Raw genomic sequence first — 23,897 nt, forward strand, 5'->3', positions numbered from 1 at the left:
GATATTCTCATCCAGGCATCAAGACTTAAGTGGCTCCCCAAGTGAAGAGTGCTTCATGTATACATAGCAGCCACTTCACAAACTGGCTCAACTGCTCAATCGCACATGCCATACACAGGTTTAAACCGACAGGGAAGTGGGGAGCATCGTGAGGTGAGTGGCAGCACCCTTCCCGAGCTCTATGGACTCCACCCCATCATGTCTGCCAGGTTAAAGGGCTGGGCACCAAGGCCAAGGGAAAATTATGGGCCTCGGCCTGCTACATGAACAGCACCCACCTAAAACCCCACTCCAGTCTGCCATTCACTGGATCTTGCTTATTGGGGTGGCATGTTGGACTTTGATTTATGAAGTACATCCTGGGTTTACAAGACAGGATAAGGGTAAAAACACGAGCCACATACTGTACATCATAGTCAGAATGCAGTAGGACTAGTAGGACATAGCAAGATTGGCACAAAAGCAACAAGACAGCATCTTACTTCACAATCCTTATATAGTTTGAGCCGAATGAGTATGCCAACACTTAGGGGGGCCTTCTCTGGAAACTTCTGTACCTCTCAAAGTTATAATCTGCTCATGCCCTCAAAGCCAAATCTGAAGCACACTACAAAGAGAAGGTCACTCCGAGTGAATGAGGTCACCCAGCACCTGACACTTCAATACTTTAAACCCTGCAGGCTTAACTGTACAGCAGAGTGTTTACATCAGTAGCATGTACAGTATGAGCTACTGTCACTGAATTATAATGTAAAAAATGCCATTGAAGAAATCGTGGCAATGAATCACAAGACTGCAAAGGATGCTAGCAAAGCAGTTCAGTTTCATGGCTAGTTTCCAGGATAACCCGGGATGGCTAAGTTACTTCACATTCCTCTTCTGCATTGCCTTCAATCATGCGTATCAGAATCTGTAAGCTTCATTTTCTTCATATTTCTTCTCATCTCACCAATCCAATGTTTCCTCAGTCTACCTCTAGGTCTCTTATCACCCAGACTTCACCTCAACCAGTCATCATCATCATCCTTTCGCATCACATGTCTGTACCACCTAAGGCAGCGCCTCTGCAATTTGTCACTTTACAGGTTCAACATTCACTCTGTCATGTAGATCTACATTCTTCAACCTGTCTTTCAGTGACATGTCACACATCCATCTTATCATACACTACTCACTTCTCTCAAACGGCCTCAGGCGTTCAGATTCTAATGTCCAGGACTCACCACCATACAGCATAAAGGCACGCACACAAATGGAATAAATCCAACCTTTCATTTTTAGTGAAGTTACCTGGGGCTTTAGTAATGGTGGCACTTGCCTAAACTTTTGCCATCCACATCTCAGTCTGGTGGTTACTGTTAAATCTGCCCCACCAGTTAAGCCCAGCGTATTGCCAAGATAGCAAACGTTATCCACTCTAATTTCATATCATCTCTAAGTACAAAACCTGCTGTGTCGCTGCTGACTGTGGGGTTCCTCTACTGTATCCTCTGTACATGAAGGAGATGCTGATCTTTGTCAGCTTCTCCTTTATGCCGCTGCACGTTCTGTGAACCCATTTCTCACCTTCTGTGTACTTGCCTCTACCGCATGCACTGCATGGACAACATTCCAGATTCTTCTACTGTTCCCTCTTTGGCACCTACCATCAAGCCCTTAATTTTGTCTAGGTTCATTTTTAATCCTATATCATCCAATCTCTTTCCCTATTTAAGAATCTTTTCTCTAAATTCTTCTTCACTAGATCATTAGTGGTCCCTGTCTCATTTCTCTAGTTACCGTTTCCATTACTATGGCTAAATAAAAGGTAAAGGGTGCTAGTGAGGCACTAAGGGACAGAATGCTACCCAGTGTCAGACATGCAAACTGTGAATTCTGATTCACGCTGCTCCATGGCAGTGGTCTTCACACAGCACAAGCTCCCTTCAGGTAACAGAGTGCAGTGCTCTAGGGCCTAAAAATTCAAGTCATCAACCTCCAACATGCAGAATGTGTGTTGTTATCCCCAAGACTTCAGAAGAACTCCAGACCAATCTTTAATGTCAAAGTCTACAGAAGTCGAGGACGTCTTCTACTTTGGGAAAACCAAAATTCTGCTGGCAGGCAGCAGTCAATTAATGTGATGGGAAAGAGAAACAAATGGTTGTCAAATGACACTGCTTGAACACAATGCATCCTGCCTCTGCAAAAGTCTTTCCTCAAGATTCCTTTAAAGTATACTGGTGATTTTTGAAAGTCCATTCTATTCCGAGGCAGCATGTGCAGTAAAGCACCATCTTTCCTACAGGAGCACAAACTTAAGTTTGTGTGCAGACATGGAAGAACTGGCAAGTAAGAAGCTATGGCAAACAGGTAAAAGAGGCATTTTATTTAACGTCCACTATCCAAACGTCAATGCCAAAACACATAGAGAAGGTCATAACCAGGAATGCAGAAGAAACAGCAACGACAGGCATGTCACACATCATGGCATGCGCAGCCCCATCTTGCCTTAGCATCCATGGCAGTCAACTGTGAGAAAAGGCAGAGCACACAGCGTCACTAGTGTTCATAGAGACAGGGCAAGTACACGAGATTCAAGGTCACTGACCAAGCAGAGCCTTGGCATGGCATGTAAAAGGACAACAAACAGGCAGCATGGGGCCACAGTGGCGATTACAACAAGGACACAAACAATCGACAAATCAACAAAAACTTTTCTTTAGGCTGTAAAGGCTTTCACGTGCACTCTGCAAATACCCTAATTCGAGAAAGACTGTAATTTTCTGAATGTCTCAAATTTATAGCAATCATAAAAAGCAGAGGCTTGGATGTTTAGGTCAGATAACAAGGCAATCACCAGAGCTGCCACCACCTCTTCTGTTCTGCTTGCCTTAAACAGACACCGGCAGTAATGACAGCTATCAGTGAAGCGGGATTCTTACTCTGTTACAATCGGACAGCCACATTTCAGCCCAGCAATAACATGGCAAGGTAAAGAAAAGAGAGAGGGAGGGAGGTATAAAAAAGAAGGATACGGCTTAGATAGACAGCAGCCTCTTGAATTAGGGGGACACCTCAGGGTGTTCATGGGTGGAGGCCTGACACCATGTTGCTACGCAGTGGTATGGACATTGTCCCACACGTGTGAATGGGAAACAACACCAAGGCTTAGCTAATTGTAATTCTACTCCAAGTGCTGTCAATTAACACCTCTGCATGTTTTCCTATTGCAGAAATCACTGATGGGTACACTCTCATGATGACACACCTGGTCAGGTCTGCTGAACCCGCCTCTTCCTGTCTGCTGCCCTGAAAATCCATAGACATATACAGGTAGACGCCACATTCACTGTGTTGCCCAGTCGACATGATACGTCAGCACGTCCGCCATATTGTGAGTGTCAAAAGTGCCATTTAAATTAATACAGGTAGACATGGAAACCGGGCTTTCTGATGAAAAAACAATAATGTTTAAAACAGTATCGTTTACACACAACAGATTTTGGCGAATCGTTTACATGCAATTATTTATACTATATTATATTTATACACTAACTTGCAAAATACCCGCGTTTCGCAGCGGAGAAGTAGTGTGTTAAAGAAGTTATGAAAAAGAAAAGGAAACATTTTAAAAATAACGTAACATGATTGTCAATGTAATTGTTTTGTGACTGTTATGAGTGTTGCTGTCATCAAGGATTTGATTATCATTAATTCTTTCAATCAGGTTCGTATTTGGAGGATGTGTTGTGTTCAAGTTACATTCCATGTTTGTCAATCGTTGTAAAGATAACAGGTTTCATTCATCGAAGTGTTCACTACCCAAATCGGTACTCGTGAATCTAAGATGTTTAACAGGCATTCCCGGTATTAAGTTGTGGATTTGCCTGTGAATATTTAGCAACAGCGTGTCTATGAACTTAATTTAAACTTAAGCTTTACACCTTACTTTCCTATAGATATGTCTACTTGTTCAGATTCAGAGGGTTGTTCCTCTCTTACTGCATCAATAAACAGCTCGTCTTCCTCTTTATCTGAGACATCACACACTGCATGCACGGGTTTACCTTTTGCAGCCCTGCAAACTTTAGCAAAGTGGTTCAATTTACCACATTTTTTACACTGCCTTCCTTTAGCTGGACATTGACTTTTTCCACCGTGTGATTTGTTTCCGCAGTAGCTGCACTTATGAATATGCTTGTATGCGTCACTCACTTCATATTCTTTTGCTGCCTTCTCAATTGTGTAATGCACAATTGGAGCTCTTGCTTGTTGTCTGAGTACTGCGTTCACAGTCAGTTCACGTGAGCCACTCGGAGTACATGCATCGAAGGTTCTCAGCTGTGCTTGTGGTATCTCGTGCGATGTCCAAGGCTTTATTTAATGTGAGCTCAGACCCGGCACTTAAAAGTTTCTCTCGCACTTTTGTTGAGTTTGTGCCAAACACTAGTCTATCCCTGACCATCTCATCTTCGTTTGCATAAGCACAGTCCTTCACCAGCAATTTCAACTCTGCTAGAAAGTGATCAAAAGTCTTGTTTATACCCTGCGTCTTCTCATTAAACTTGTATCTCGCGAGGCAGCCAACTACGTGGGAGGCGCAACTCCGCCTCACACGTCGACCGAGCTGCAGGCTATGGCCATATATATGTATGTAAGTGGGATTCAGTTATGAGCGTTAAGCAGGTTTCGAAATGAAACCTGCTTAACTTTTGTAAGTAAGCTGTAAGGAATGAGCCTGCCAAATTTCAGCCTTCTACCTACACGGGAAGTTGCAGAATTAGTGATGAGTGAGTCAGTCAGTGAGTGAGTGAGGGCTTTGCCTTTTATTAGTATAGATAATGGCAATTAATTATTATTATAATAGAATATGACTCAGGTGCCACCGGGAGTGGCAGCCTTTCCAGAAGCCCCATGTATGACTTTATCTTTCTACATTTTTCTCTATTTCACTGATCATTCCTACCACTTTCTTTTATGTGGAATCGTTCCCTGGACACTTTTTTTTACTACTTTTTACTACTTGGACATGGATTTTTACACGCCGGGACTCGTCTATTCAGGTAGTCAACTTCAAGAGCTGAGAACAAAGGCCCATGCCGGTGTGGTTCCCTATTTACCTGATGAGGTAAAAAGGTTGTATCGTGGCAGCAGAGCTGGAGCTAAGCTAAAAGCCAAGTGGCTAGCGAGAAAATGGCGATACAAGCCTTCGGTGCCTTCTGTGATCCTGGGAAATGTGAATTCACTACCAAATAAGATCGACGAACTGGCTGCACTGGTGAAAAATGTAAGGACCTACAGAGTTTGCCGTGTTTTAGTGAAACGTGGCTAACAACTAACATCCCAGATGCTAACGTGGAGCTAACCGGGTTTAGCACAGTTAGAGCAGAAAGAGACGCAAATACCTGCGGGAAGTGGAAATGAAGAGGACTCGCTCTCTATGTGAATACAAGGTGGTGCAACTCTGGATATGTGAACGTTAAAAATCTCCACTTGCTGCAGGGACATCGAACTGTCTGTGTCCCTATTACTTGCCCAGAGAGTTTGGACACGTCAATGTTGTTATTATTTACATCCCTCCTCAGGCGGACGTGGAGATAGCAGGTGACATAACCCATTCCGCTGTTGGTAAACTACAAACATAGCACCCCAAGGCACTTGTGCTAATCGCTGGAGACTTTAACCATGTGACGCTGGACAAAACATTACCTACCTTCTTCCAGTATGTGGAGTGTAACACCCGGGGAAATAGGACTATTGACCTACTGTATGCAAACGTTAAAGACGCATACAGCGCCACCCCTTGGGAAAGCAGATCATAACCTGGTTCTGCTTCAGCCTCACTACAAACCAAGAGTGAAGGCGCTACCTACAACCACACGCTCATTCAGGAAGTGGTCCCCTGAGGCAGAGCAGGCTCTGAGAAACTGCTTTGGAACTACGGACTGGGATATCCTGCAGGGATCACATAGTGAGAACATTGAGGAGGTTGTTGACTGCACTACTGACTACATCAACTTTTGTATGGACATTGTAGTTCCAGTAAGAACAGTACGCTGCTATGCTAGCAATGAGCCATGGATTACAAGTGACATCAAAGGCCTTTTGAACCAGAAGAAAAGGGATTTTAAAGGCAACGATTAGCATGAGCTCAAGTGCATGCAGAAGGAACTCCGAGTCCAGCTCAGGGCGGCAAAGGAGCAATACAGGAGAAAGCTGGAGCAGAAGTTGCAGAATAACAGCATGAAGGAAATGTAGGATGGGATGAAGATAATCACTGGCTGCAGCTCAAAGCGGGGTGCCACCATCGAGAGAGAGACATGGAGAGAGCAAACCAGATGAACAACTTCTTTAACAGATTTGACCACCCTAACTCACTTTCACCTCGGAGTACTGCACCCTCCACCCATCCTTCTGCTGATACCAGCATAGGGGAGAGTTTCCCCCACCCACAATCACAACAGCCCAGCTGAGGAGACTTTGTGCCAGCAAAGCAGTGGGTCCAGATGGAGTATCACCACGACTGCTGAAGGCCTGTGCATTGGAACTGGGGAGTCCTCTACAGCGCATCTTCAACCTGAGCCTGGAACAGGGGAGAGTCCCGAGGCTTTGGAAAACATCTTGCATCACCCCAGTCCCAAATGTATGACGTCCTAGTGAGCTGAATGACCACCGGCCTGTCGCCCTGACGTCACATGTGATGAAGACCATGGAGCAGCTGCTGCTTCACCACCTGAGGCCACAGGTCCACCACGCCCATGACCCACTGCAGTTCGCATACCAGGAGAAGGTGGGAGCGGAGGATGCCATCATCTATATGCTACACCGATCCCTCTCCCACTTGGACAGAGGCAGTGGTGCAGTAAGAATTATGTTTCTGGACTTCTCTAGCACCTTCAGCACCATCCAACCTCTGCTCTTTGGGGACAAGCTGACAGAGATGGGAGTAGATTCACACCTGGTGGATTGTGGACTATCTAACAGACAGACCTCAGTATGTGTGTCTCGGGAACTGCAGGTCTGACATTGTGGTCAGCAACACAGGAGCACCGCAAGGAACTGTACTTTCTCTGGTCCTGTTCAGCCTATATACATCGGACTTCAAATACGTTTCGGAGTCCTGCCATGTGCAAAGGTTTGCTGACGACACTGCTATCATGGGATGCATCAGGAGTGGGCAGGAGGAGGAGTATAGGAAGCTAATCAAGGACTTTGTTAAATGGTGCGACTCAAACCACTTACACCTGAACACCAGCAAAACCAAGGAGCTGTTGGTGGATTTTAGGAGACCCAGGCCCCTCATGGACTGCGTGATCATCAGAGGTGACTGTGTGCAGAAGGTACAGACTTATAAATACCAGGGAGTGTAGCTGGATGATAAACTGGACTGCCAATAGTGATGCGCTGTGTAAGAAAGGACAGAGCCAACTATACTTCCTTAGAAGACTGGCGTCCTTCAACATCTGCAATAAGATAATGCAGATGTTCTATCAGATGGTTGTGGCGAGTGCCCTCTTCTACGCGGTGGTTTGCTGGGGAGGCAGCATAAGGAAGAGAGACGCCTCACACCTGGACAAACTGGTGAGGAAGGCAGGCTCTATTGTAGGCATAGAGCTGGACAGTTTGACATCCGTGGCAGAGCGACAGGCGCTGAGAAGCAGGCTCCTGTCAATCATGGAGAATCCGCTGCATCCACTGAACAGGATCATCTCCAGACAGAGGAGCAGCATCAGTGACAGACTGCTGTCACTGTCCTGCTCCACTGACAGACTGAGGAGATCGTTCCTCCCCGACACTATCCGACTCTTTAATTCCACCCAGGGGGGTAAACGTTAACATTATTCAAAGTTATTGTCTGTTTTTACCTGCATTTTTATCACTCTTTAATTTAATATTGTTTTTTATTAGTATGCTGCTGCTGGAGTATGTGAATTTCCCTTTGGAATTAATAAAGTATCTATCTATCTATATATCTATTAAATAATTCCTCCTATATAAGTAACATTTCTCGGACTAACTTCTTCCATCTCTGAAACATTTCTAGACTTCGTCCTGTTCTTACGCAACACAGTATTGAAGTATTGGTTAATGCCCGAGTCACCTCACGTATAGATTACTGTAATGCTATTCTATCTGGAATCCCACAAAATGTATCCATCGCTTACAACTTCTTCAAAATTCTGCTGCCAGGATAATAACCTGTTCTAAATCCACTGAACATATTATACCTATTCTCTCTCAACTTCACTGGCTCCCTGTTCACTACTGAATACAGTACAAAATACCGCTCTTAACATTTAAAGCTCCCCACAACCTCACTGATCTCCAGACTTACACTCCCTCTCGCTCACTCAGATCCTGTAATTTGAGAGTATTCAGACTGGCAATATGGTGCAGCCTTAGTTTGTGGAAGACAGAGACAACTAAAGACATGAGCATGAAATGATGGTTGTCAGTTTCAAACTGTGTTTCCTCAGTGTTGTCCTTGAGAAAAAACACATCATCTGAACCAATCTCAGCCTGAACAAACTGATTGATCAAAGATACACTGACAGCTTTCCCTAATGTTGACTGTCAGATAACACGCTCAGCTACCTTGACCACCTTGACTATTCCCTCAGAAGGAATCATCAAACCTCCTTTGTTTTTTAATGTGAGCGAGTGGTAGCTTTGATCATAAGATGCCGATACAGCAACTATTACCAAACTAGCACGGCACACATCACAGGACAGCTTTCTCAAAATCCTGTCTAAGGGCTACCTCCCACTGTTTCCTGAGGTGGATTTCTTTGGGAACCCTTCAAAGTTTGAGAAATGTTAACAGTTAACAACAATCTACATAGTGACTAAATACGTTTAGCCAAAACGTTGCCTGGAGGCTCACTTAAGCACATAAATGCATAGCTTTGCTAGCTTAGCCTGGCATAGCTAAAGTTAAGATTATAAAACTGGATTTTCTAATGGCCAAAAATAAACAAAACAATTGTTCATCCTTACCTATGAAATGTAATCACCCGGGATGTGGTTTGGAACGTACAGTGGTTTGTACAATCCCAAGCAGCACATACATGAGGCATCTTTATCCATTGCTTTACTCTACACCAGTGCCACTCGCAATATGGCGATGTTGACGTACGATGCTGCTGGTCATGCAGTGTCTAGTAATTCTATGTCTATGTGAAAATCATCACATCTCCTATTATCAGTCAGTCACATTTTTGGAATTGCTCTGAGAGAAGACATTTTCTTTGCCAATTTCAATATACAGTATAGGGATTGCTTCAGCACCCCAACTCTTTATCATCTCGTTTTGTCGATTTTTACAACATTGGTACAGCAGGTGAGTTGGCTGATGGAGAGGAGACACTCGACCCTCTTCCAACCAACTGAATATGTAGTCTCATTCAAGGGTTTCATGATAATGGCACTGAAGTGTCTGCACGCCTGCTGGCCTTTTACATTTGAAGCACTCATTGGATCCATCAAAGAAGTCTCAACACCCAGCCTTGTGAAATCTGCTCTGCTCAAGACTGATGGGTCAGGGCTGCCTCCCTCAGACAAGTCATAAGGTGCTTTACAGATTAGAGTACAAACAAATGGCCTGCAGCGTCTCATAACAGACTCTAAATCAGTGTGGTGAGGGAAACGGCCAGAGTCACTTTTGGTGATCCTTAAGTACTACAGGCCTGTGTAATGGCCAAAGTTAGAGCAGCTACTCAATGAAAACAATCCATTTCAAATTACTAATTACTTTTCCCAGGATTATTTCACCCCTTACTTCCTAGTGGAACCTCCCAAGCACAAACTGTGGATCGCTTTGCTTCGCCTTCCTATCTCTAGAATTAAATTCTCTCGATTACTCACATTCTTTCCATGAAAGCATACGACAGGGTGCCTCGAGAGGAGCTGTGGTATTGTATGAGGAAGTTGGGAGTGGCAGAGAAGTATGTAAGAGTTGTACAGGATATGTACGAGGGAAGTGTGACAGTGGTGAGGTCTGTGGTAGGAGTGAAGGATGCATTTAAGGTGGAGGTCGGATTACATCAGGGATCTGCTCTGAGCCCTTTCTTATTTGCAATGGTGATGGACAGGATGACAGACGAGATTAGACAGGAGTACTCGTGGACTATGATGTTTGCTGATGACATTGTGATCTGTAGCGATAGTAGGGAGCAGGTTGAGGAGACCCTGGAGAGGTGGAGATATGCTCTTGAGAGGAGAGGAATGAAGGTCAGTAGGAACAAGACAGAATACATGTGTGTAAATGAGAGGGAGGTCAGTGGAATGGTGAGGATGCAGGGAGTAGAGTTGGCGAAGGTGGATGAGTTTAAATACTTGGTATCAACAGTACAGAGTAACGGATATTGTGGAAGAGAGACGAAAAAGAGAGTGCAGGCAGGGTGGAGTGGGTGGAGAAGAGTGTCAGGAGTGATTTGTGACAGACGGATATCAGCAAGAGTGAAAGAGAAGGTCTACAGGACGGTAGTGAGACCAGGTATGTTATATGGGTCGGAGACGGTGGCACTGACCAGAAAGAAGAAGACAGAGCTGGAGGTGGCAGAGTTAAAGATGCTAAGATTTGCATTGGGTGTGACCAGGATGGATAGGATTAGAAATAAGGACATTAGAGGGTCAACTCTGGTTTGACGGTTGGGAGACAAAGTCAGAGAGGCGAGATTGTGTTGGTGTGAACATGTGCAGAGGAGAGATGCTGAGTATATTGGGAGAAGAATGTTAAGGATGGAGCTGCCAGGGAAGAGGAAAAGAGGAAGGCCTAAGAGGAGGTTTATGGATGTGGTGAAAGAGGACATGCAGGTGATGGGTGTGACAGAACAAGATGCAGAGGACTGAAAGATATGGAAGAAGATGATCCACTGTGGCAACTCCTAAAAGGAGCAGCTAAAGAAGAAGGCTCACATTCTTTCCATGTGTTGATATCACACTATTGCTTTGTTTATTTACAATCACAGGAGTTACCCTTTTGGATATTTTTTAAAGGCCATGGCCATATTGTTGTTTGCGGCAAGTCCCCAATGACTACCAGATATGCAAAGCATGACATCATCCCAGAGCCAGTATTTAAGGTGACTGGGCACAATCCTCATTGTTAATAAACCTTGAGGGAGGCGGCTATAGTCGAATCTTGATATACGACTGGCCTGACATGCGAACAACTTGGTTTACGACCAAACTTTTTGTTTTAAATTATAACCAACGTCTTGCGTTAAGACCCGAATGTGGTCATGTGTATCCGCTTGTGCGATTGTAAACAAACAGCCAAGAGCGTTTTGAAGCATCTGTCGGAGCCCAGATACATGTGTTTGTGGACGTAATTTTGGTCAGTGCAGTGATTTATTTAATTCACAGTAATCCCTCGCTATATTGCGCTTCGACTTTCGCGGCTTCACTCTATCGCGGATTTTATATGTAAGCATAACTAAATATATAAACGCGGATTTTTCGCTGCTTCGCGTGTTCTGCGGACAATGGGTCTTTTTGCTTCCTGTACATGCTTCCTCAATTGGTTTGCCCAGTTGATTTCATACAAAGGATGCTATTGGTGGATGACTGAGAAGCTAACCAATCAGAGCACGCAGTTAAGTTCTCCTGACTGAGAAGCTAACCAATCAGAGCACGCAGTTAAGTTCCTGTGTGCTGAATGTAGTGTTAACCAGGAAGTCTCGTCTCGCTCATTCAGCATCAACGTGTTTCACTGTGTAAAGAGTTAACTTTTGTGCTCTTTTGTGTTTATCTTTGTGTATAGTCAAGCCCTTCATTATGGCTCCAAAACGATCTGCTCCTGCTACTGCTTCAGGGGCCATGCCCAAGCGCCAATGGAAGATGTTAACGACTGCCGAAAAGGTAAACGTTTTGCATTTGTTGAAGGAAGGAGGACGCCATTACAGCATCAATGAGGCTACGATTCTTTTTATTTAAAAAGTAGGAAAGGAATATAAGATCTACGGCCGCAGTGTCCTTTTAACCAGGGTGTAAAACGAGTTGTAAGTGGATGTAATAAGGCAGTAGTCTGGATGGAATCTGCTTTAGGGATTTGGATTGAAGAAGAATAACGGCGGTGCTACACAATCGCCTGAAGAGGCTCCTTTAGAAGGGCTGTAACGCTATCCTTTGTTGTGCAGTAAAACTAAACTCATTGTTATCGAACAAGTCATCGTGTCATTGTTGGTGAGTAACCATAATTAATTTTCTACTTACAGTACTAAGTACATGTACGTACGTTTAGTGTCACTGTACACACATTTACTGTATACAATTTTTCTTGCATTGTACTGTGGTGGATTGCCGACCCTCACCCCCTGGCCGCTAGGAGGAGCTCTCCTGAGAGCATATACGGGCCCCGAATTCCAGCAGGGCTTCATGGACTATGTAGTTTTATACACAGCCCTGCTGGATACCTTGGGGCCACTGGGAGTCGCTGTCGGGAGTCCAATGGACTCATTTGGGCACCATGACCCGGAAGTTCGTCACAGGAAGAGCGACGGGCTTCCGGGGTGAAGAAAAGTACTGTTTACCCTGACCCGGAAGGAATAAAGGACTTGTGGAACTGTTGGGCAGAAAGACTTCCGGGTCAGGAGGAATAAAAGGACTCTGGGAACTCCCAGACAACGAGCTGAGCTGGGTGGTAGGAGGGCAACGCGTCTGGGAGTGGAGGATTGTGATTATTATTGTTATTGTGATTTATGAATATAGTGGAGTGGAAGGTGCTTGGTGCACATTATTATAATAAATATAAGTATTGTGGCAATTTTATCAGGTGTTTGGCGTGGTACCTGAGGGTTCAAGGGAGCACTACTGCCCCCTACTGCGACTGTACGTATTTATTGCTGGTGGCCTGTCTATCGTAATGGCTGTAACATATGTGATATCGGAGACACTCAATATCTTTAAAATAATATTTAGGTTTTACTGTATATAAACAGTGTGTTTACATACATAATTTCAATGAATCTTACCTAATATCTAAGAGAATACAAAGGGATTATGCTGTATAACTCTGCGGGGAATATTTATAAACAGTGTGGGAGAGTTCATAAGGGTTTAAAATATATAAAAATAACCATAGAAACATATGGTTTCTACTTCGCGGATTTTCACCTATCGCGGGGGTGTCTGGAACGCAACCCCCGCGATCGAGGAGGGATTACTGTATTTCAATAATTGCAAAGGAAGGAAGAGAAGGTAACGAAGGTAAAGAAAGCGATCACAATCAAAACGAAGAAGGAAATTGTGCGGAAATATGAGAGTGGCGTTCGTGTGACCGATCTCGCTAATATGTACAGCATGTCGAAATCTACCATCTCGACAATTTTACAAATAAAATATTTGTATAAGGAAGCTCCTTCCAAACAATAACCACCTACAATTTCATTCTCCTCCTCCTCCATTCCTGCAAGCCAAAGATGTCAACTTAAATGGTGAGCACAGTATGAAATTGTTGTTTCTGGTAGGATAGGCAATTTTTATAACTTTTTGGTTAGTACATTAGAAAAATTATTTGTGTTTTTGGTAAATTATGCACATTATACAACACTTTTTTATTATGAAAAGGTTAAGTAAGTGTTGCTGTGGGAGGTTCGGAATGCATTATGGGTATTTCCATTATTTCTTATGGGAAAAATAGTCTTGACTTACAACCAACTTGAGTTACAACCAGCCCTAGAGAACGAATTGAGTTTGTAAGTCAAGGGTCCACTGTATTTGAAATAATAACGATTATCAAAAGCCAGGCAGAGTTCTAAATCAGAAAATCAACATGCTAACCAGAAATCTTAGTCAAGAAATCAAAGCAGAAAGATCAAAAACCAGAGAATTCTTTTAAGTAAAGCACACACTAATAAGACGGATTTGCTTTTATAATTATGAACAGTTTGGGATAGTTAGGAAGCCATGTAACCTCACCAAGGAACGTTTTAAAAAGTCAGGTCCATGCACTCCTGGTCATACCTGCGTAGAAAAACCATGGCAACCACAGACAAATAATAATGGCATTAAGGTAGAATGTTTTTAAATATACTTCAGGTAACTGCATGAATAAAAGAAATGAATTCTGCATGAATCAGAACTGGTAACTAGAGATACACAGAGTCGAGAGACACAGGAAAAAGGTCAAGTTTTTAGATATTGTGAATTCTCTTGACCCCCAATTCTAAATCAATGTGGTGAGTTAGGATCTTGCATGTTCCTTTCAACTTTGATGTTTTCAGCTTTCAAGGCTTTGACCTTTGCCTGTCCCAAACTATGTTAGTTCTCCTGTCCTGGAGGGTACCGTTTTAATCTGCCATTTGCCCTCATCATGGCAGTGAGCCACTTTAATTAATATACTACTAGCGACTGGGAGCCTGATCGAATTGGGCTACAAATTCTACGTTTGTGAAATCCTTACTTTCTCTGCAAAGAATTATTTGTTTTTTTAAGTCCTTAAAATGATTTTGTTATCATGGCACGGATTTGTTCTTAAAATAGACCTTTTTGGTCGATGTAATGAAGAGCTTCCTGTTTAAACGGGGCTGCGAGACGTGAACTCCGCTCTTTGGCGCACCTCATTTGATTTTTTCCGGCAAACAAATTTTCAAAACAAACCATATTTTACGACTGTAATCAGAGTCGGAGTAATAATTATGTTGGCGTAGTCATTTTAGATCTGAGATCGGCTAAAATTTAAATGATGACCGTTGTTAATAGCCAGCCGTCATTAGTCAGTTTGCCAATAGCTGTCAGAAGGACGGATGCCAAAACCGAACTGCCCAAAGATGGATTTCGATGTACCAAGCAAATGGCGATACGTTCTAAATTACTTACAGTTCCGGAGCTGTCGACGGGTTTAAGTCAGTTGACGATGTTAGTCCTGGAAAGTACGCCCCACCATACCAACGTTCCAAAAACCAACCGAACTTACTGTTATCTGCTCGAACCAACACTGACTTACTATACTCGGCTGTCCAGCGGCTTCACTGAAGCATTCGAAATTTTCTAGCCAATCATGCAATACTGCATCCGCGTTTGCCATGTTATGTTCTAACTACAGAGGCAGAGTCCCATTGCATGGTTCTAACTTGTATTGAGTCGAGGTATTGACGTGAACATCATACATACGGATAGTATCAAATTATATATAAGGATGATATTCTGTCACAAATGTGATCTTTATTGTAGGAGCACACAAATTCTGACACAGAGCTTTCTACTGGTGTTCACAGATGGATGTCTCTTTAGTGTTAAGTGTTTGTGTTGTGGGTAATGCCTCAGCTGACCTGCACCAAACTTGACAAGGGAAAGCGGGTCTGATGTTTGGCTATTTTGATAAAGGAGAAGCCCACAGCCCTCAAGAGCTTCTTATCCTACCCCTTTGGCTATTAAAATGTGAATGGAGCTCCATACTCCACATCTTTTTTGGTTCTGCCACCACAACAGTACCTCACACGACTGAAGAATTCCCAAGGTCACATTTTTACACCGGGGCCCCCCCTGGTTTATATACTGGATGGTGGCTGCCAACCATACAGATACCCGATTTCAAGGATAAGGATAGCAGTGGGCAAGTGCAAGGGGTGCCACTCCCCACTGGCGCATCACTCATAAGACAGATGCTAGATGCCTGAAGATGCAGACCACTGAAGCAAACAGCATACCAACTACACAATTTCATTTAGCATTTCATCAATTCAACTTATGTTGCTCAAAGACAAGCAGCATGCATTTCCGTCTTCCTGCTTGTCCCTGGCTCCCCACCGACTTGACTGAATTAGACCGAGACTCCCTCATACTCTTCCTAAACGAGGCTGATTGCCGCATCAGCAGGCAGCCAGTGTATCTGGTGACAGAACCAAGCTGTATCGTGAATTATGCAATATCTGCACTCAGTCGGTCGTGTCGACAGATTATCTGATGCCAGGAGTCAATAGAAGAGCCTGACAGAGGAGATTAGCCGCAGGTGCAGAGCCCAAGTCAGGTGGAGTAGGTCCCATAAAATGCTGGGGCTATCATTATTAAAATGCCTCAGCAATTTACCATGATTAAATGAAGCTGACTGGTAACTTGGAATTACACACGCCTCTCCTTCCATGTTGGCACAGTCAATTGGGGTGGGCGCTATTGGGTTTGCAAAGCCTGGCTTCAATGAAGTATGACTTAACTAGGACAAGGTGACTTAATGCCCTTTAGTCTTAGTAAACGACTCACCTCTGTGTGCTTCTACCCACTGGGCAACATATCCTCAAAATGATCAATAAGGACCATGGTGCCCCTCACTTCAGGTCGAGTCCAGCTAGAAGCTGAAAGACCATCTAAAAACACCTGGGAGGTCAAAAAAAGGTTAATTCCTTGTTCCCAATCATGAGTAAATTGGTGAATAAAGTTCTGAAATAACAAAAATAAGCAGAGGGATCTGCCAAGTCCTTAGATAGACTACTCAAAAGTGCAAAGTTCCAAAAAAAGTGCTATAACAAACCGTGAAGTAGATTAAGGTGGAAGACATGAAAGAGGGTCATAAGTAGTCATGGCTGAATGGCAGCATCAACGTGGCCAACCCATGGGCACTACAGTGTTACTCAGTGAGAAAGGGCTGAGTGAGGTAAGCAGTAACAACATCAGATACACGGCACCCTAAGGAGAAGCGGCCTCTCCAGCATGCTGTTCAACACACTGTGATAGACAACCAGTGAACATTTAGGAGTTGTCAGCACATCGTCATCACACGTGTGCAGTATTCTTGATCTGGGAGTGAGCGGGTAGATAAGACAACTGAGCAACCACCACTACAGCTCTATAAAATGGAAAACACAATGCCTGTTTGTGGATATGTAAGTCCTGTGCCCTGTGTCCTGGCTCTGAATGCTTAAAGCTTCGTGGCATGTTAGACACAGGTGAGGTGGGGGATTAGAGTTTCAGCATGCACAAGACATTTCCAACATCCAGTCAGGAGGCCATTATTTGCTATTCCTAACTCTATAGGCACTATGGTTCTGATGATCACCTGCCATCTGAGTGCGGCACTCACTCCAAATGAGCTTTCCAGTAGTTGAGTTTCATTAACTAACTGTGAATCCTGCTATAGAGCCTTGACCAAAGGTTAGTGACTAAAATGCTCATTTGGCAGAGATAACCATTGAAATACAGTGCATCCGGAAAGTATTCACAGCGCATCACTTTTTCCACATTTTGTTATGTTACAGCCTTATTCCAAAATGGATTAAATTCATTTTTTTTCTCAGAATTCTACACACAACACCCCATAATGACAACGTGAAAAAAGTTTACTTGAGGTTTTTGCAAATTTATTAAAAATAAAAAAATTGAGAAAGCACATGTACATAAGTATTCACAGCCTTTGCCATGAAGCTCCAAACTGAGCTCAGGTGCATCCTGTTTCTCCTGATCATCCTTGAGATGTTTCTCCAGCTTAATTGGAGTCCACCTGTGGTAAATATAGTTGATTGGACATGATTTGGAAAGGCACACACCTGTCTATAGAAGGTCCCACAGTTGACAGTTCATGTCAGAGCACAAACCAAGCATGAAGTCAAAGGAATTGTTTGTAGACCTCCGAGACAGGATTGTCTTGAGAAACAAATCTGGGGAAGTTTACAGAAAAATTTCTGCTGCTTTGAATGTCCCAATGAGCACAGTGGCCTCCATCATCCGTAAGTGGAAGAAGTTCAAGACCACCAGGACTCTTCCTAGAGCTGGCCGGCCATCTAAACTGAGCGATCGGGGGAGAAGGGCCTTAGTCAGGGAGGTGACCAAGAACCCGATGGTCACTCTGTCAGAGCTCCAGAGGTCAAGCACCAAAACGGTCTCAACCATCTGATATTTCTACGAAGGGCAGATCAGAAAATTACATGGAATTATATGGTCTAGACTTAGGGTCTAGCAGAATAGTGTGGGGGACGGGGGCCAACGGTGGTGGTGTACCTCACTTTATTAAAATATTTTAGCACGTACAGTATGCATTTAAACATTTATGTGCATGTAAAAAGGGAGTGCAGACTGTGGAGTGGAGTGGAGTGTGCTTGGTGCAAAGTGCCCCCTTCAAGATGGCTCTGTGAAGAATAGACTGGACTGAACTGAGGTCAAAGCAGCGGAAGACAAAAAAAAAAATCAGCAGCCAAATTGAAAGGAATAGACAAGCTTGAATTTGGACATGTGATGGTGAAGTTCAAAAGTCAAAACCCCTAAAAAAAAATATAAAATACCTGATAAGTTAAAATAAGCTGTGGAGTCAGATACTGTGAATGCAACTCACCCTTAAATAAGCTGGCACTGCCATGCTGCACGCCCCTTAGTGAAGTATAGCCACCAAAAACCTGAAATGGTTAAGTAACAGTGCCATCATCGTCTCACAAAGGTAAAATAAATAAAATGGTAAATGTTATGACCTTCATGTAAATTGTGACCATAATGAGACTGGATTCCAGTTCAGGTTCTTATGAGTCTAGTCACCAGAAATTGTGAACAAATGAACCTCGTGGTACTGCAGGAAATAACACAGCTAAGTCAACTGCTTGTCCAGTCGCCATGAACTTTAGGCAGCAAGCATTCAAATGAAGAACCTTGAACCTTGCCATCACGGGCCAACTCCCAGGTGCTTGGAGATGCCCTACCAAAAGGTCCAGGACCGTTTGCACACTCTCCCAAGAAGTGGGAATAGGGAGCTCAAAGAACAAACCCCTGTAACCAATCCATCATGCTCATGACTTTTTAATACACTCATTAATTATACATCACTAGTCCTCTCGAGGCATTTGAAAATGTATATTTAAACGTCCACTTTGAATTCTGCTAACCACTGGCCTTATTTTGCTTGCTGTCTGCAAATCTTTCTAAACCCTTTATTTTGACTTAGTCTTCAATACTGAACCAAAATGCTTCATTGTGCATACAGTGCTTGCTCGCCCATTAATTCAAAGACTGTACAAAACACATGGTGGCTTCTAGCATCAAAACAAAAGCTGGTGACTGCAGCACAGAAAACCATTCATAACATGTGAGGCCAGCATGCCGATATTCCCAGAATCAGGTCTGTAGACGCACATCCTCTGCTCTGCTTTGGAATCTCTGAGTGCTTTGGAGTCCCAAGTTATGGACTGACAAGTGTTGTGCCTGCCCTATCGATTTAGAGGGAGGCTCCACCTGCTCTTCCATGAAGATGGAGACTTCTGGACACGGCAGTGAGCAGAGTGAGATATGCTCATATTGGAGACTTTCAGAGAAACTGGTAATGGGGTGATGAGACCATGTGATCCAAAGGACACCTAATAAAAACTGTGTATATAAAAAGATTGGTTTGGACTTCATAATGGCATCTGTTATGAAGAGGAGGAAAAATGATAAAGATAAGACTATAGGAACCACACAGTCCAAGAGAACGAGCTAAATCAGGCAAGGGGACCTCAGCCACAGAGCAAACTGGGATCACTTTGTGTTGTTCTCATTTGTTAAGGAGTGTGTGCACTTAGAGTACGACAAGGGAGTCCTGCTTGGGTTGGCCTCTCACAGTCTCAGCATCACACCACCCAGGATTGACATTTCGCTTTCTGTAGCCATGATGGGCTCAAAAGGACATCTTTTGTACACTTTTGCAGTAAACTGTTACAAAAGAAGGACAGTCAGTAAGTGAAAGAGGCAGAGGAGAAAACCTGTAATGTTAACGTCGTAACAGAAAATACTAAACATGGTCTTCTATGTGCCGTATATATAGTAAATCACTGTATACAGTATATGTTGCACTCTGTTTGCTTTTCTATGTGTGTCTTTCTGTTGGGATGACATCACTGTCACTATTCTGAAGAGACATACAAGTACGACTATCATTGAATTACCTACATGAGAATTCACTTGAACTTGAGGAAAATCCCCATTCCTGACCCCTGCACACCTTACAATCTAAAAACACAATGTGAGACTCGGGGCAGAAAAAAAGCAAATTCTGCCAAAGATTTAGGGCCTTATGTTAGCAATTAAAAAGACTAATAAAAGATGCACTTTACTGTAAAATCTTTAAATTATAAATCATGGTAGGTTCTGCTTAAACTCTACAAGATGGGAGAAAGACTACAATATACTGTGGCTCTTGTATGCATTCCAAAAAGCAGCTGCACTATCCTGGTAAAAGGTAACAGGAGCTTCTGTTAAGTCCAAGGGTATCTGTTATTCCAACAGGCTGAGAGAACATTTACATATTATGGAACATGAACTTGAGATTTAGAGTCTGCAAAGGAGCAGCAAGTTCCAGTTCAAGTTTCTTGTTATGTGCAAAGTAAGGAAACACGTTCCCCTGTACAATGAAATTCTATCTTTGCTGTCCACACCAAATGACAAAACCAACATATAAAGATAAACACAAATAATAAGTAGCAGAGGCAGCATAAAGTATAAAAACAGAATAGAAGTATAAAGTGTAATGTGCAGGTAGGTGTGTGATGGACAAGTCAAATACAGTTGGGTGAGGTAGACAGAATGAGGTGAACCCTGGTTATAAACTCCAGTCAGTTATTTAGGAGTCTAATGGCCTTGGGAAAGTAAGAGTTCTTTAGCCTGGAAGTCCTGCATTTCATACTTCTATATCTCCTGCCTGAGGGTAGAAGTGGGAACAGTTTGTGTTGGGGTGGGTCCTTGGGGTCCCTGAGGATCGAGGCAGTTCTCCTTCGGACTCTGCAGTTGTAGATGTGCTGCAGAGAGGGTAGTGGGGTCCTGGTGATCTTCTCAGCAGTCTTTACCACTCTCTGCAGGCGTTAGCAGTCCATAGCAGTAGTGTTGCCATACCACATGGTGATGCAGCTGGTCAAGATGCTCTCAACAAAGCAGCTGTAAAAGTTGCAGAGGATCTTAGTCGACATACCAAACTTCCTCAGCCTCCTCAGAAAGTACAGCCACTGTTGAGCCCTCTTGACCAGTTGTATGGTGTTAAGAGTCCAAGTGAGGTCCTCACTGATGTAGACACCCAGGTATTTAATGCTGCTCACCCTCTCCACTTCAAGCCCTCGGATGAACAGTGGTAGGTGAGGTCTCCTCTCCTTCCTCATGTCCACTATCATCTCCTTCGTCTTGTCTGTATTAAGGGTGAGGTTGTTGTCCTCACACCATGACACCAGACTGTCCACCTCCCTCCTATAGGCCACCTGATCCCCACCAGTGAAGCGTCAAATCAGTGTGGTGTCATCTGAGAACTTCAGGATGACGTTATCTTTGTGGGAGGCAACATAGTAGTGGGTGAACAGGGTGTAGAGGATGGTGCCTGTGTTTGTGATAATGGTGGCTGAAATCCTATCACTAATCCTGACAGACTTCGGCTTGCTAGTCAGAAAGTCTAGGAGCCAGTCACCTGGTGAGGGGGCACGGGTGGGGTGGTTGGGGGTTTTTGTGGGGTGCAGGCCAAGTGCAAACAGTTTATGGGTGAGTTTTTGGGGGATAACCGTGTTAAAGGTGGAACTGTAGTCAACAAAGAGCATCCTGATGTAGGAGTCTTTGTTCTCCAGACGAGAGAGGGAATAATGTAGCAATCAAGCAATATTTTCAGGCCGAGTATTGAGTGCCATGGTCAAGAACAAGCAGTGAAAACTGTGGTCAGACCAGGAAATGTCTCTTCACACAGAGGGAGGTAATGTTTCTAGAGGCATAGCTGAATAAGAGCGGGGATATACTTGATGTTACGTGATGTGTACTCTTGTGTATTTACTATATGCAAATCTGGAGGATTCCACCAGGTGGCAGTGCAAGATGCTTCTGCAAAGGTGCAAAAAAAGACGGCAACAGTGACACAAAAAATGGCACGTGAGACCTCTAAATGTATTGTGTCATTACGATGGGGAATATGCGACACTTGTGCTGCCTATGAGAGAAATGGATGAATGAAAGCACCACAAATACTTTCGTATGTCAGTATTTAAGTTTAAACCATTCATCAAACATCAAAGCACGCACATCGATCCTGTTGGAGCTGCAATGCCATTACACTGCGATATACTGCGTTATCTTGTAATGGCCGAATCTCAACTTCTTTTCTCTAAAATTTTCTGCTTTGCACGGATGTATCTCTCTCAAATTTGCTTACATTTCCACATCCACTTCCAAAGAGATTGCTATTTGATGCCAGCTGTTCTGACAGGCATGTTTGTCAGGGTGGAGATGTTGATAGTAAACAATGATGCTGAAATCACGTACCAAAACCTGAACACACACGCCACGCAAATATTTGCTGGTACTGCATCTCACACATGTGTTTTGTTCATTTATGACAAAGTACTCAGAGGATGTGTCAAAAAGTGCTGGGAACGCGTGGCAGCCATGACGTGTCCGCGTAAACATTCTGAGCGCCTTAAGAGACTCAAGAGGTATACAAAGTTACAAGAAAGAAAGGTGAGCTAAAAGTCCACATTATTTTCCAACTCTTCCTTTATGATGATCTGGGCACTTAGACAATTTTTCCCATCATTTTTAAACCCTTGCCTGAGATGGAAGTTTTATTCACAGCTGGACCCTATTTTAAGATTTGAAATCAACTTTTGAGTGGTTTTACAAACTTTATAATGTCTTAGCATGACATTAGTATGGGCACCATCATTTTGTGACTTTTTTGTTTACAGTTCCCACATTGTTGCTATGCCTGGAGGACCAAAGATGGGTGGCATGTGGCATCACAATTGTGATGAGATAAAGGATAACGTCATGCACTTGCAAGTCATCTGAGACTGTTGATTCTCCTCAAAAAGATTTACCACGAGGTTTTGTGTTTTCTACATCTTCTGAATAATGAGCCTTTGCTTGAAAACTCTGAACAAGTATTGTGTTATTGTGGCTTGACAATCTCATTTATTGTCTCCCTAGGTTTACAATGTTTCATATCTCAGGCTTATTAAAAATAAAAATTATGCCTTGCTGCTTTTGCCAGCAGAACACCCAACCGTGGCTAGCATCAGTTCTCCAAGGACCTAAAATAGGATGGCTGGAGAAAGACCGGTAGATGCCAACTGGATCAACATAAAAACCTCTATTGATGTACTAGTGATATGAAAAAGAGGAAATGACATCCAACTGCTGCATACGACTCACGTCACTTGAGGAAGATTCATGCCTTTTAGTCAGATTTCATTTCACTAATCCTAAGACAACAGCAAACTAAGAAAAATATGAAAACACTCATCACAGAGGACATTGCTGGACTGGGCCTTGAATCAAAAAAAGCCACAAGTGCACTTTCCTCTATGCCATCTTTCAAAAAAGCTGGAATGTGACAATGTAAAGGCGTGGCAAGAAGGACTGAGGCATGTATAGGTCAGGTTTGGAAATATTTAAGGTCTGTACATAAACACCTAAAGTAAGAATTCAGAAACATATGTGATTCAACACATCATCAACAGGAGTGCAAAGGCAGAAAAACAAAACAAACAAAAAAAACGACAATCTTAGAAGGTAAATCTTGTTAGGCTGCCTTCACTTTGTTGATGTCGGATTCAGTAGTTGTTTGAACATGCTTTCAAGCGTTGATTCCTTCTTGCTTGTTTTTGTGGTTTTGTTTCAGGCAGTTTTTCCGTCTCCTCTATTTTCCAAGATAATTGTGGCATTGTCACATCATTATTCCAGCTGACATACGTGTGCGCATGCGGTTATATTCTGAATGAAAGTGCTCTCAGATGCAATTGATTTGTCAGCTTTACTGATTTTAATAGGCAGTCAGACACTGTTCTTGTGGCACTTCTGCATCCTTTTGTCATATTTACAGTATTTCTTTTCATTTCTCTCAAACATTTCTTCCTGTGTGTTTATTGAATTCTATTTTGTATACTCTTTTTGTGCCCATTAGGAGCTAGTATATGAATGCAGGCACTCATGTCTGACAACACAGGACAAGGTGAGCAAATGCAGATCATGCAGCCTTCAATATAAGGCCATTGTTTTGA

The 23,897-nt window shown here is 43.2% G+C and overlaps 1 protein-coding gene across 3 annotated transcripts in view; it reads right to left on the bottom strand.

Annotated features, from left to right (window-relative positions):
* Nucleotides 1-23,897, bottom strand: part of macrod2 (mono-ADP ribosylhydrolase 2) — a 1,287,980-nt gene that overhangs the window by 356,245 nt on the left and 907,838 nt on the right. The gene's annotated exons all lie outside the window — the stretch shown is intronic.

Source organism: Polypterus senegalus, chromosome 16 (genome assembly GCF_016835505.1).
Source record: "Polypterus senegalus isolate Bchr_013 chromosome 16, ASM1683550v1, whole genome shotgun sequence".
Lineage (NCBI taxonomy): Eukaryota > Metazoa > Chordata > Cladistia > Polypteriformes > Polypteridae > Polypterus > Polypterus senegalus.